Genomic DNA, 14,157 nt, shown 5'->3' on the forward strand with positions numbered 1-14,157 from the left:
CGCATATAGTCAAAATTACATTCTAAACGTCAGGGGAAGTATATTTGTACCTTGCAGTTGTACTATGAATATGTTCCTTTAATACTAGATCATCTTCCGCGAATTCACGTAGGATTGACATGAAATTACTTCTTGCTTCGGTATGACCCCTAATAGTAATGCTCTTAGTTTTATCAAGGATATGACGATTTTTTAGAACTTGCTCTTTTTCGACAAAGACAACATACATATGACCGATTCAGTTTTCCCCAATTTCAAATATCTTATGCTGCAACTTCCGACAAGGCAAGACACGATTACTCTTTGTCGTCACGAGTAACAAATCTGGAAAGATTAACTCAATCATTAACCGGATTAATGATTAATGAACAGTATGTCTTTGATATCTTCATCAGCAAAGACAGTGCAACTTTCGCAATAAATTCTCGAATATCTTAGCCATGAATGCTTTAAACCAAGAAGCATTCAGTGTTCAACTCCCGACCAAAGAAACCCCTACAATTGAATAAAACTTTAAATCATGGATTGAGCCTTTATTTATTCCATATTTTTAAATAAAAACAAAATGAAGACTGGAAGTTGGAAGCAAATATCAATAAATGATGCTCGCCCTTAGCCCTGGATCCTAAGTTAGCATGGAGGTCACTTCTATATTATATTTGGTGTACCTGAGATTGTGTTACATTGAATTTCAATATAACCAACATTTCATATATATTTTCAAGAGCATTTTATTTCTCTCGAAACTACCATCATTCAATGAATTTATAAGTATTTAATGTTAAAGTTTCCAAACCAATCTTATATTTTACAGATCAAAAACGGAACCATTACAGTGGCACTTCTATTTATGGAACTTTGGATTATAATAACCACACAGTGATCCCCATCGCTCTGAATTTAAGCCTCCCAATGAGTTTTTGATTTTTGATTACTTGGCCTTTTAAGTAACGATATGGCAAAAACATTGGATCATGAAATTGCTTGGAACCCCCGCCCCTTTTAGAGCATCAAGTGTTTTGTCAATCAAGAAGCGACGATCTTATGTGTGTGTAATGTTACAAAATGTATATATTATGATAAAAAATAAAAGGCATATTTTATTGAAAATAAAATTAATATTTGTACCTAGATGTTATTGGGTATTTAAAATCCAAGGAATGACCTTCACAAATTGCGTTCTGATCATTTCGTCTTTCATGTCACAAAAAGCGATATCAGGATATGGTAGTATATTTGATGGTAACATTGTTGTTGCATCAGATGCAGAATCCATCGCTCCTCTTTGCAAAATTTTAGACGAAACTTGTCCGCAGGTCTGTGTTTCACCATCCCTGTGTTTGCTCTTGCAAATAACGAATAAAAGTCCAGAACACTTTTCTGCAACTTATCTATCTTGTTTGCATTAACTTAATGAAAAACAAATACGGAAATTATTTTGCGTTATCCTTACATCCTTACTTGTTATATTCAGAGACCTCCGAGTTGATCTGCTGGTCAAAATGGTATGGATGCTGCTTGAGAATCTGAACATACATGCAAGCTACGCCACTGCCTTAATGGTCATATAGATCCTTACGTTTCTAGTTTTTATACATCATTGGTGTTCATGTCAAACGAATTCCGTAAATATACACTTGAATTGGAATTGTTCGTTTATACCAATAGGGAAATCACAGAGTTTACTAGATTTGTATGATGAACAACAACATGTTACTTGCCGCTTAACAATAGTCGGTTACTTTGACTACAGGATGGGTGATATTTTTTGTTAACGACAGTCCGTTAGAACCGAATACTTATTTTTAGTATATCCATAGGAAACACCAGTTGGTAACCATGCTATATTTGGTCGGTTAAACTGTACGCTAAAAGCTAAGTACAGTAACTGCAATATCATCGAGTGGAAGCAGTTTGCAACTATTGGCTTTAAGGTAGGTCGCACCAAAGGAAAAAACTGTTAATTTGGTCTAATATAAACTCTAATTAATAACAGTTCATTAACATTGACGTTTGAGCTGTTAATACAAATACGTACATAAAAAAATCAAAGTACTATGAAGAGTTAAGATAACAAAATTTTTGCACCTTTTCTGGTATCTTGTTAAATAAAAAGCCTGAATAAATATTTCATCCTAGAAGAAGGGAATAGCGTTGCCAATATTTGGTTTCTTATGATTTACATTATAGACAGCTATGGACTATTCAGGATGTTTGCTTCTATGTTTCACAATGACACGCATTTTTAAAAGATTGTTTAAAATTAATAGTATAAAGATAAAGGCACTGAAAAGCAGAAAAATGAAGGGTCTGCGTGCTTGTTTTCGAGATATTGGCAATAGAAAATTTGGCGGGAAGCGATTCGTTCTAGACTTGTTATATATTTGAAATTAGCATTATTTTCTTTCATAAGACTATGAAAAAAATAGTAAAGATTAAATAAGATTTAGAAATAATGGCTTTTTAAATGATATCCTATAAAATTATGATTGAAAAATTAGGGATCAGAGGGCAAAATATTATATTGGCATTTCATGGATAAAATTAGAAGATTCCGAAAATGTGCTTAAAAAAGCAACGAACATCCTAGCTACTAGAGAGGCTTACAAAACATCGACACTGACAACTTGGTGTGAAATACTTTTTGATATACCATTAAATCAGTTCTGTCTATTAGAAGTGTAACTGGAAAATAGATATGACGAGATGTGGTATGAGTGCCAGTTAGACAACTCTCCATGCAAATTACAGTTTGTAAAAGTAAACTGTTATAGGTCAAAGTCCTTCAACACGGAGCCTTGGCTCACACCGAACAGCAACCTAAAAAGAGCATAAAAATTACTAGTGTCAAACCATTCAAGCAGGAAAACCAGCTGTCTAATCCATATAAAAACTAGAAACGCGTATGAACTAAATAAACAAATGGTAACCATTGAACAACGGATTCCTGACTTGCAAAAGAGAGACGAAAGATACCAAAGGGACAGTCAAACGCATAAATCTAAAACAAACTGACAACGCCATGACTAAAAATGAAAAAGACAAACAGAAAAACAATAGTACACATGACACAACATAGAAAACTAAAGAATAAACAACACGAACCCCACCAAAAACTAGGGGTGATCTCAGGTGCTCCGGAAGGGTAAGCAGACCTTGCTCCACATGTGGCACCCGTCGTGTTGTTTATGTGATTACAAATCCGGTAAATAGTCTAACTCGGTAGGTCACATTCATGAAAGGGAAGGGGGTTGTAGTTACGACGTAAGGAACATATCCGATATCATTTGTGAAACGGTTATTCCATAACGGTCAACCGTGTGATGGCGTCCGTAAAATTTACGAAGGGATGATTTCAACTTCACCATTTGGAACTCTTGGTTTAATAGCTTCCTTGTGAGCAGTAACCCTCTATCAAGAAAATCATGATAGGAAATGCAAGCACGGGAATATCGTATCAATTGGGAGATATATACCCCGTATGAAGGTGCTGCTGGAATGTTGCTACTTAGAAATGGAAAGTTCACAATTGGAAAGCTGAAATCATCTCTTTTGTCGTAAAGTTTTGTTTTCAACCGACCCTCATTGACAATTTCTAGATGTAAGTCAAGATATGAAGCCGACTTAACTGTATCTGTAGTATCCTTTATCTCCAATTCGATGGGATAGATGCGTTCCACATAGTCACCAAATTTTGAATTGTTTAGTGAAAGAACGTCATCTATATAGCGGAAAGTAGAGTTAAAGGATATTGCTAACTTTTCATCTTTCGTCCTAAAAAGTTCCTGCATGAAGTCAGCCTCATAATAATAAAGAAACAAGTCGGCAAATAGAGGGGCGACAGTCTGTTGAAAAACACGTCCTCCGAACGTTACAAATATGTTGTCAATCAAGAAATCAAGCATCTTGATAATATCGGTTTCAGAGAATTTTTTGTTTGAATCAAAGAGATTCTTTACAAAGTATGAGTTATCCCTCCCTAAGACAAGATACTTGTATCTACGTTGGCCATTCTTTTTTATGAAGCAAAGTAATACCAACTCTTTCAATTTGTCTTTTAGTTTGGAATGTGGAATACTTGTGTAAAGAGTAGAAAAGTCAAATGTTTTAATACTGTTACCAGATGAAAGAGAGTTAGATTGTATGTACTCTAAAAGATCTTTGGAATTTTTAAGTATCCACATCTGCAACAGGTGCAAACAGCTGCATCGGGTTTGAATGTTTTAACAGGCGCCAAATTCACCATAAACTCAGATTATAGTGTAACATCATAACATAAAAAAAATACATCATGAAATACAATCAAACGACATATAAACAAAACAAGTGAACTTACACTGAACGAATAAATTTGATCTATACAAAATGAATTTTTAAAAAATACGGGCTAATCATTTATAGTTATACGTTGATTCACAAGTCGAAATGTACTTTAATATTATTTAATTATGTATTTCTCTGCCTTTGATGTTCTTGCGTTTATTTGTACCGTCATGTAATATTGTCATTTTATCTGTATATTTAACATTGCCATAAAGCGCGGAGGTTTGTGGATAGCCACAAAACCAGGTTCGCCCAACCATTTGTTCTTAAAATGTCCTGTATAAAGTCAGGAATATGGCAGCTGTTAGCTGATAGTTCTTTTCTATGTATGTTACATTGTCGTTTGCTTTTTGTTGCACTTGTTCTGTTGTTTCGTTGTTTTCCTCTTATAGTTGTTGTGTTTCCCTTGTGTTTGTTTTCTTTTAATTGATTTATGATCTTTGACCAGCGATATACTACTGTTGCCTTCATTTAGATGTAAAACATTATCAGAAAAACAACTGTGATCTATGAGTACAGAAGTGTTTTTTTTATGAAATAGATAAATTTGTTATTCATAGTACGAGAACAGAAGTAAAAATCATTATTGAAATAAGATTATTTTCCTCGAACAAAACCATGTATTTTCAATTTTTAATTTACGGAGCATGTTAGTGGAAACACATGTATTCTTTTATTTTTCATAACTGAAACCAAATTTTATTAACATACACTATAACACTATATCATTTTACCAGACCACGGTTTGCGGAAGTAGTCAAGAAGACAATATTATGTTTTTCAGGGGTTGACAGGATACACGTGATCGTTGTTAGTTTCAACTTCAATATTATTATGCAAGCAGATGTAATAAACAATGATTTCATACATTATTTTTTTTGGTTTACACTTTATATAGGGCTTTATTTATGATCTTATTCCAGAGTTCACAATTCTTATTCTACATATTTCACCTTTATCAAAATTAGGAAATCTGTTTGGTCGTCCCATTTTGTTGTAGGGATGTTTCGATAAAGTGTCGAGTTAATATGTATATTATTTTGTGTTGTCTGCGAGAAACAAATCATTTTTCTGATCTAGTAACTAAATTCAAAACCAATATAGATAATGTTAACATATATATTTTATTGAACTGTGTAAATTAATCGGAATGCGAATGACAACATGCACCTACAATTCTTTTGTGTGTTTCCCGTTTCGGTAACACATGACATTTGCGCGGGAACTTATTGTGTGATATTATTTATTATTCAATAGTACATAATTTTAAGTCAGGTTTGTACACATTTAGTCTCTGGTCAGTGGCGGATTTAGGGGAGGGGGGATTCCGGAGGTTGAACCTCCCTTTTTTGTTGACGATCAATTCATTTGGATAGGGATATCAGTTGGAACTGACCCTTTATCCTGGGTTAGGATCCCCTTTTAAAAATGGCTGGATCTGTCTCAGCTAGTCAAGTCAGAACCGAAACACATCAGTGGCAGATCTAGCCATTTTGAAAGGGGGGTCCAACCATGTCCCCATTCAAATGCATTGATCACCCCACAAAAGGGGCGATTCCAACCGGGAACCTTCCTGCTGGATCCGCCACTGCACACTACTCGGACCTATGTTATTTAGTGAGTGATGCGAAAAAAACTCAATTTACATTAATAGGTCCCCCTTTTTGAAAAATTACTAAATCCGCCTCTGCTTATCCTGGGTGAGGTCCCCCTTTTAAAAAATGGTTGGATCTGTCTCAGTTACTCTAATCTAAACTGAAACACATCAGGCCATTTTGTGAAAAGGGGGGGGGGTCCAACCATGTACCCATTCAAATGCATCGATCACCCCAAAAAAGGTGCGGTTCCAACTGAAAACCCTCCCCTGGATCAGCCACTGCACATTACTTGGACCTATGTTAGTTCGTTACATGTAATTACTTAAGTGATGCGAAAACAACTCAATTTACTAATAAACTCCCTCATTAAAGAAACTTTATATAAAAGTAAACATGTTCATTTTATTTTGCTGTGTGAAATTGCTTATGCGGGAAAGACCCATTACAACCCGACCATAGAGGAGACAACAGCTGAAGGCCACCAATGGGTCTTCAATGCAGCGAGAAGCTCCCACACCCGGAGACGTCACAACAAACACGTTCTAGAAATAATTTGTGAATGAAATTGGTAAATACAGTTATTCTTGATCTTCATACAATTTAAGGGCATTTCCAAATAGTCCTATATATAATTCTTTATGCATCTGAAAAGGGTTGAAAATAACACTGAAAAATCATCGTTTTTCCTCTAGCATAGTTTGTACGTGCAGTATAGGTGTATTTTAAAGGCACAACAGTGAAGCCGCCGTATAATACTTCAATCGAACCGATTTACTTTTTGAAGTTTAATTATTATACTATATATATAAAAATATTAATTTTCGCGAACCATTTAGGTCACGGAATTTCCAAAATATGGCATCAGTAAGGAGAGTTGTACAAATAATGTGAATACACAGAACCCCATCCAATTCATCTTTAACTAAAAGTATTCATCATTTTCTATTTTATATGTACTAACAATATTCCATTTTTCTATAATTTGGATTAAAATGTGCAAAAATCTGAGTTAGAATAGGTCGAATGCCCCAAATAAACATTCCCTGATTGGTTGAAGCACTGTGGCGTTGATGTAAAGCATAGCAAGCCTCGATGTAAAGCACACGCTTCACAGGAATAATTAAGTAGAGTTTTACAAATAATGTGAATACACAGACCCTCAATCCAATTTATGTATTGCTAAAAATAATCAAGTGTTCATCATTTTCTGTTTTGATTCTTCTAACAACATTCTATTTTTTCTATAATTCCATTTGAAATATGTGAAACCCCGCAATGAAAATAGATAGCCTCAATGATGTAAAAGCAACCCAAAAAAAATCTGTTAATATGTTAACATCTTGAACTTCGACCCTGGGTTGAAAGGGTTAATAAACCGATTCACAAATAGATATATCCTTTCGCTCAAGTGAAGTATACAGGCAACTTCGTTTACAGAAATATATACACACTTTATCAGTAATATATTGTCATGCTTCTGCATATCCACGTTTTTTTGTATTCTGAACTTCAGTCAAATTCAATTCTATTCAAACTTTATTACGTAAAGCAATAGGAGTAAGAATATTTTTTGCGCCAATTTAACCGTGACCAGCATCATCGTCAGTATCAAACTTTTTTATCGTAATCATTGTGAAATTTCACTGACATAGGGTTTATTAATATAAAGTAATTTTGGTAAGTATGGCTTATTTATGTTAAAGTTCTCCAGATGTACATGTGCTTCTCTAGACATCTTTGACGGTCAGTTTAATCCCATTTATCTCAATATTATCCCCGATGACAGAAATGTCAACCCGACATATTCGTGTCAAAAGTAAAAATCTAATCTATTTGATGAACTAATTTCTTCTAAAACTGTACATGCATTATTTCTGTATTATTTGATAACCAATCACATTTGCGTTGCATGATAATGGGTACTGTTTGAGCGAACTGTCTAGTGTACTGCAAGATCGATGCAAATTGTGATGTCAGTGAGTGATCACGTGACATTATTATTTGTAAACAAACCAGCTCCAGTGGCGGATTCAGAAATTTTCATAAGTGGGGGCCCACTGACTGACCTAAGAGGGGGCCCGCTCCAGTCACGCTTCAGTGATTCCCTATATAAGCAACCAATTTTTTTCCCAAAAAGGGGGGGCCCCCTGGGCCTCCCCTCTAAATCCGCCTCTGAGCTCCTCATGTAACACTTGTCTCAGTCTGAACTATACATTCAAAGTGCAATCAATCTTTCAATCGCTATTTTATGATATTTTTGTGTCTGTTTTTTGGTTTGCATTTCAGTAGTCGAAGTAAACTCAAGGTTATTATATAAAATTATTTGTCTCTTTTCGTCTGTAGTACATGCGTTTGAGGTCCGGTTTAATTTGTACGCATGAAATCTCTAGTCTAAAAAAAGCTAGTGATAGAACCTTAACCAGATAAGCAACTGTCTAGGGCCAAGTAACGAAGGTGAAAAAAACCCAGTATTGGTACTATTACGCAGAACCATAAACAGATGCATAGATATACCCAGGGGGTGGCAGTGGTGGATCCAGAACTTTTCATAAGGTGGGGCCCGCTCCAGTCATGCTTCAGTGATTCCCTATATAATCAACAAAATTTTTCCAACAAAAAGGGGGAGGGGTCTGCCTATTGGTGGGAAAAATTTAGTTGATTATATAGGAAATCATCAAAGCTTGACAGGAGTGGGCAGCCCTTTGGAAAGTCAGAGGCCACCCCTTTATGAAAAGTGCTGAATTGCCACTGAGATTTGCAGGTTTTTTTTGTAAAGATACCTTAAAATATCAACAACTCTGACTGAGTACACAATTTGATTCATTTTAGCTCATTAGCTGGGCTCACTCGCTAAAAATATTCATTGCCGCTCACTAGCAAATATCTTACGATACTCATGTGTAGAAAAACTGATAATCTATACATGTGTGTGAGGAGTAGTTAGCTTAAATATAGCTAAATTTGGAAAATTTGAAAATGACTTGGGGAATGAAGATGTAGTAAAGACCGAATATCAGTTTTGGTCTTATATATGTGTACAAATATATCACTGTTTCAGTGGAAATGGTAAATAGACACTGAAAAGTCTTGGATAACATTTTATAGTTTTGAACGTTTCTTCATCATCAGTTGACTAAAATTAGGTGGAGCCAGAAGGTGTATTCTTATTTCCAACAGAGGAGCGCTCAACCTATATCAATTTGTGCATGAAGCAAATTGATAGTTGCTAGATACTGAATTATTATACCACAAGAAAGTTTTAACCTGTGCATACTTAAACTATGATAAAAAAACATGTCTTTTTCAGGACTTCTGATCAAAACATGTAGTATATGGCATTTTATTGAGATATGGTTTTGGTCAATGGATGTTCGTGAAGAACCTGCAGTACAAAGTATATCACTGGATTTAGCTCTTTGTCTAAGTGTATTATTAAAGTACTTTGCTTTGAGCTCAGTTCATTGTTATGCAATTCATTCTTTGTGAAATAAAGATTTGACAGACAACTCTCATGTACAAGGATTTGTCAAAGTAGTATCACCTCTTTCTTCAATGTAAGTAATAGGGAGATAAAAAGCATATATCGATTTGAACCAAACATTATATGTCCTTTGACCAAAAATTATAAAAAGAACAAATTTACCCGACAATGCTACTCCCGCTACTAGCAATATGATGCTAGGTTGTTTTAATACATCTGTACTGCCTACTGATGACTTGGTCCTGAGTGTAAATGGTCATTCGATTATTATCTGGCCTAATTGATTTCTAAAACTATGTTTCATTGTACATGTTCAACATTTTTCATACAATTGTTTATTTCTAATAAATTTGTGTGAATTGACATTGTAACAGTAAATGTTAATAACTACACTTTCATACCACAACAAATACTGTATTTGTGGTACATGTATCACTTATATTTGTATCTATATAACAAACAAAAATGAAAAGAGAATAATTTTGCAATACCTTTTGTATACTATAACTTTTTAGATATTTAGACATATTAAGACTAATTAAGTAGATGTTGATAATATCCACTTGACATGCTTGAAATTCTTTTAGATTACTTTTGGAGCAGTTTTGAGTCTTTGAAGCATGCTCAAAAAAGTTCTTTTGGTGAAATCATTTTCATATTTGTCAATTTTTTTTTGCTTCGACCAGCTTTGGAGGAAATATTATCAAAGAATTGATAAAAATCAGCACAGAAGTTTACTTCCTAGCTCATCTAGCCCCTAGCACCTTGTCAGGCATTGTCATTACTAAAAACCAATAAATGTATTCTAATCTGAGGAACAATTCGACCTTTTAACAATTTTTTTTACTAATGATACTAACGATCCTCCACAAAGTAATATAAATAGAACCATACAAATAGTAAGCAAATACATATAAAAAAAGATGTGGTATGATTGCCAATGCGATAATTCTCCACAAGAGACCAAAATGACACAGAAATTAACAACTACAGGTCACCGTAAGGCCATCAACAATGAGCATGGCCAATTCCGCATAATCATCTATAAAAGGCCCTGAAATGACAATGTAAAACAATTTAAACGGGAAGACTAACAGCCTTATTTATGTACAAAAAATAAATGAAAACGAATATGTAACACATAAACAAACGACAACCACTGAATTACAGGCTCCTTATATCATGTTCTCAAATCTAGATATCATCTCCCATTTAGAAAAAAAAAACACATGAAAAAATGAACCTAGAAAAATGTATTATGTGTTGCTCTCCTAGATACAAAATGTATCCAAAATCAAAGATGTGGAACATATTCTATCATAATCATTTGGTAACTAATGCAATTAATGTCTCTTCCATGCCCGTCTTGAACATAAAAACTAAATAATAAATAAACAACACTCCTAATGCTCAGATTGTTTGTCATCGTACAACACAACTAATAACACCATATAGGAAAAACATAGAACTCCTTTTGTCATAAGACACTGTCAAACATCCAAACATACTATCCACACTCATATGTGTCCACACTTGTAATACATAAAAAAAAGATAGTTAAATTATTCCTTCTGCCTGATTTCAAATTGTGACGCAGAGAGTATGCTAGGGGTTTTTCGTGCACGATCTTTGGCTATTTCCATCTTTTCTGAATATTCCCGTTACACATTCTCCTGATAGATTTTTTTAAGATATTGTTTTTGTTATTAGAATAATAGGATCATAAAGCTAAAACATCCGATTGCATTTGATATATAACTTGTCATATATATATAAGAAAGTTGATTTCAATATATGTTATATATGCGGCAATTTCCTGTACAATCAACACTCTGGTCGTCAACTGTTCTTCATCTGTTAGCAAATGATTGCATATTTTAAATGTCCCTTTTTTAAACTTTCTACGCTCGCTGTCCCCAAACCCGGATTAATTCTAACTATCTGTGACAGTTGTTGATATTGATAACTGCCATTTAGCGGCTAGGTCTTCTGTGATGAATAACCTCTGTGCTCTTTTATCAAAAAGAATGTTGGCATCTATACATTGTTTTCTCTAAATTACAGGATTAATTTTGGTTTTGAGCACAGTATTTGTGGTCGCCTGTGAATGTAAAATTGTGTCCGATTCCTTCGCGTTGTGTTGCGTGGTACTAACGTTCACACTAGCTTCTTAATCTATTTGTGCATAATTCTGACATAAACAAGTGTGAATACGCATGTGACATTTCCTGAAAATATTGATTTTTGTGTTATTAATATTTGCTGTTACAAAATGATAGAAATTATTATAAATTAAGGAATGTATCTCCCTCATGCAAAGGTCTGATTCCTTTCACGGATTTGGCTATACTTTTTGGATCTTTTGGATTATAGCTCTTCATCTTTTATGTAAATGAGGGACGAAAGATACCAAAGGGACAGTCAAACTCATAAATCTAAAACAAACTGACAACGCCATGGCTAAAAATGAAAAAGACAAACAAGCAACAGCACACACGACACAACATAGAAAACTAAAGAATAAACAACACGAACCCCACCAAAAAACTAGGGGTGATCTCAAGTGCTCCGGAAGGGTAAGCAGATCCTGCTCCACATGCGGCACCCGTCGTGTTGCTTATGTGATAACAAATTCGGTAAATAGTCTAATTCGGTAGGTCACATTCAGGAAAGGGAAGAGGATTGTAGTTACGACGTAAGGAACATATCCGATATCATTTGTGATACGGTTATTCCATAACGGTCAACCAACTCGTGATGGCGTCCGTAAAATTTACGAAGGGATGATTTCAACTTCACCATTTGGAACTCTTGGTTTAATAGCTTCATTGTGAGCAGCAACCCTCTATCAAGAAAATCATGATAGGAAATGCAAGCACGGGAATATCGTATCAATTGGGAGATATATACCCCGTATGCAGGTGCTGCTGGAATATTTCTACTTAGAAATGGAAAGTTCACAATTGGAAAGCTTAAATCATCTCTTTTGTCGTAAAGTTTTGTTTTCAACCGACCCTCATTGTCAATTTCTAGATGTAAGTCAAGATATGAGGCCGACTTAACTGTATCTGTAGTATCCTTTATCTCTAGCTCGATTGGATAGATGCGTTCCACATAGTCACCAAATTTTGAATTATTTAGTGAAAGAACATCATCTATATAGCGAAAAGTAGAGTTAAAGGATAGTGCTAACTTCTTATCTTTCTTCCTAAGAAGTTATGTAAGCATTGGATTTCAAATATTTTGGCCACGAGCGTCACTGAAGAGACATGTATTGTCGAAATGCGCATCTGGTGCAAGAAAATTGGTACCGTTAATTGTATTCCTGCATGTTTTGTTTACTTAAAATCAACCAAGTTGTGATGTCCTAAACAGTTGAAACATAGGTAGTCTCTTTTTACAATTGACATGCGGTCTTTATATTCAATTGCTTTGGTGCAATTTACCCAGGCGTGTGACTCGTGGCAATATACGCACTGTTTAAAGTTTTAAGGTTTTAAAGTTTAAAGTAAGTGTTTTAGTGAACCTTATTTGTGTGATTATGACTTGATTGTCGATTTCTGGTTTCATGTTTGTCAAAAAAGCTGCAGTAGCTGTATGATTTTTATGACTGTCTATTAAGTTATCGGCTTCAATGATATTCAATTAATTAAATATGCCTTTTCGTACGTCGGCCAAGCGTATGTTAGTAGACTAAAATTCTGTTTCAAGTTTTTCCCTGGTAGTTTGATCAATATCATTAGTACTAAAAGTGCTCCGTAATAATTATCAGTTTGTGCTAGGGATTCTAAACCTCTTATGTATTTCAATGTTGTCTATAAAATGTTGGAGGTTGAAAAATGTGTATCTAGGCGATGTGATATCAATAAGTTCTTGCATATACCTCTGTGGTGCTGACAATATCTTTCGTGTAGCAGGGAAATTGCCTTTTCATAGTTTGCATTAGTGAGCAAAAAATCCGTCACTGATGTAAGAGCTTCATCGTGAAGAAACGAACTCAAATGATTGAATTTTTTTTACGTTGCTTAAGGTTTGGTTTGTATGTACGGCTGTTTCAAGTGAGTCCCAAAATGACTGCCATTTAAGTATATCTCCATCGAAAGTAGGGGTATTCAACTCGAGTAACTTGTTGTATACACTTGTTGACCTGAATGATTGGTGAAAATCTGACACGCTTTATATGACGTCGTGTACATAGAAAGTAGTAGCGGGAACACCTCATTTGCAATCCTTAACACCATCCTGTTTCAATCGATCGTGACACCATCGAATAAATCTTATCACCAAATGAATTAATGGAACAACCATTTGAAATTCTGGATGATGGAGAGGAGACAGTAGAATACTTCCGGATTAACTATTTATTCTTTATCTGTTACTATGCATACTTTTTATAACAGATTCGCCATGCGTGATTTATTTTACCCAAGAACAATTTGTATCCTCAACAATCCTGCATGTATTTTGCAGAATAATCATTTTACATCCTATCCTGTTCAAATTATTCATTTTCAGTTCTTACCTGACTGGTGTGATCTCATCTGCTTCCGACGTGTAAGTAGAACATATTCCACTTTAGGTCCTAGTCATGTTGATCGTGGTAACTGGACAACCAAAAAGTGTTGTTTTTTTTTTTGGGGGGGGGGGGGGTGTTTTTGCTTAAGCATTTAAAGTACATTCTAATATTTGATTGTGGCCTTGGCATTTTCCCCATTTTTTAAAGAAAAAAATTAGTTGACAAAGCTTATCTGTAAT

This window comes from Mytilus edulis, chromosome 2, assembly GCF_963676685.1.
Source record: "Mytilus edulis chromosome 2, xbMytEdul2.2, whole genome shotgun sequence".
NCBI lineage: Eukaryota > Metazoa > Mollusca > Bivalvia > Mytilida > Mytilidae > Mytilus > Mytilus edulis.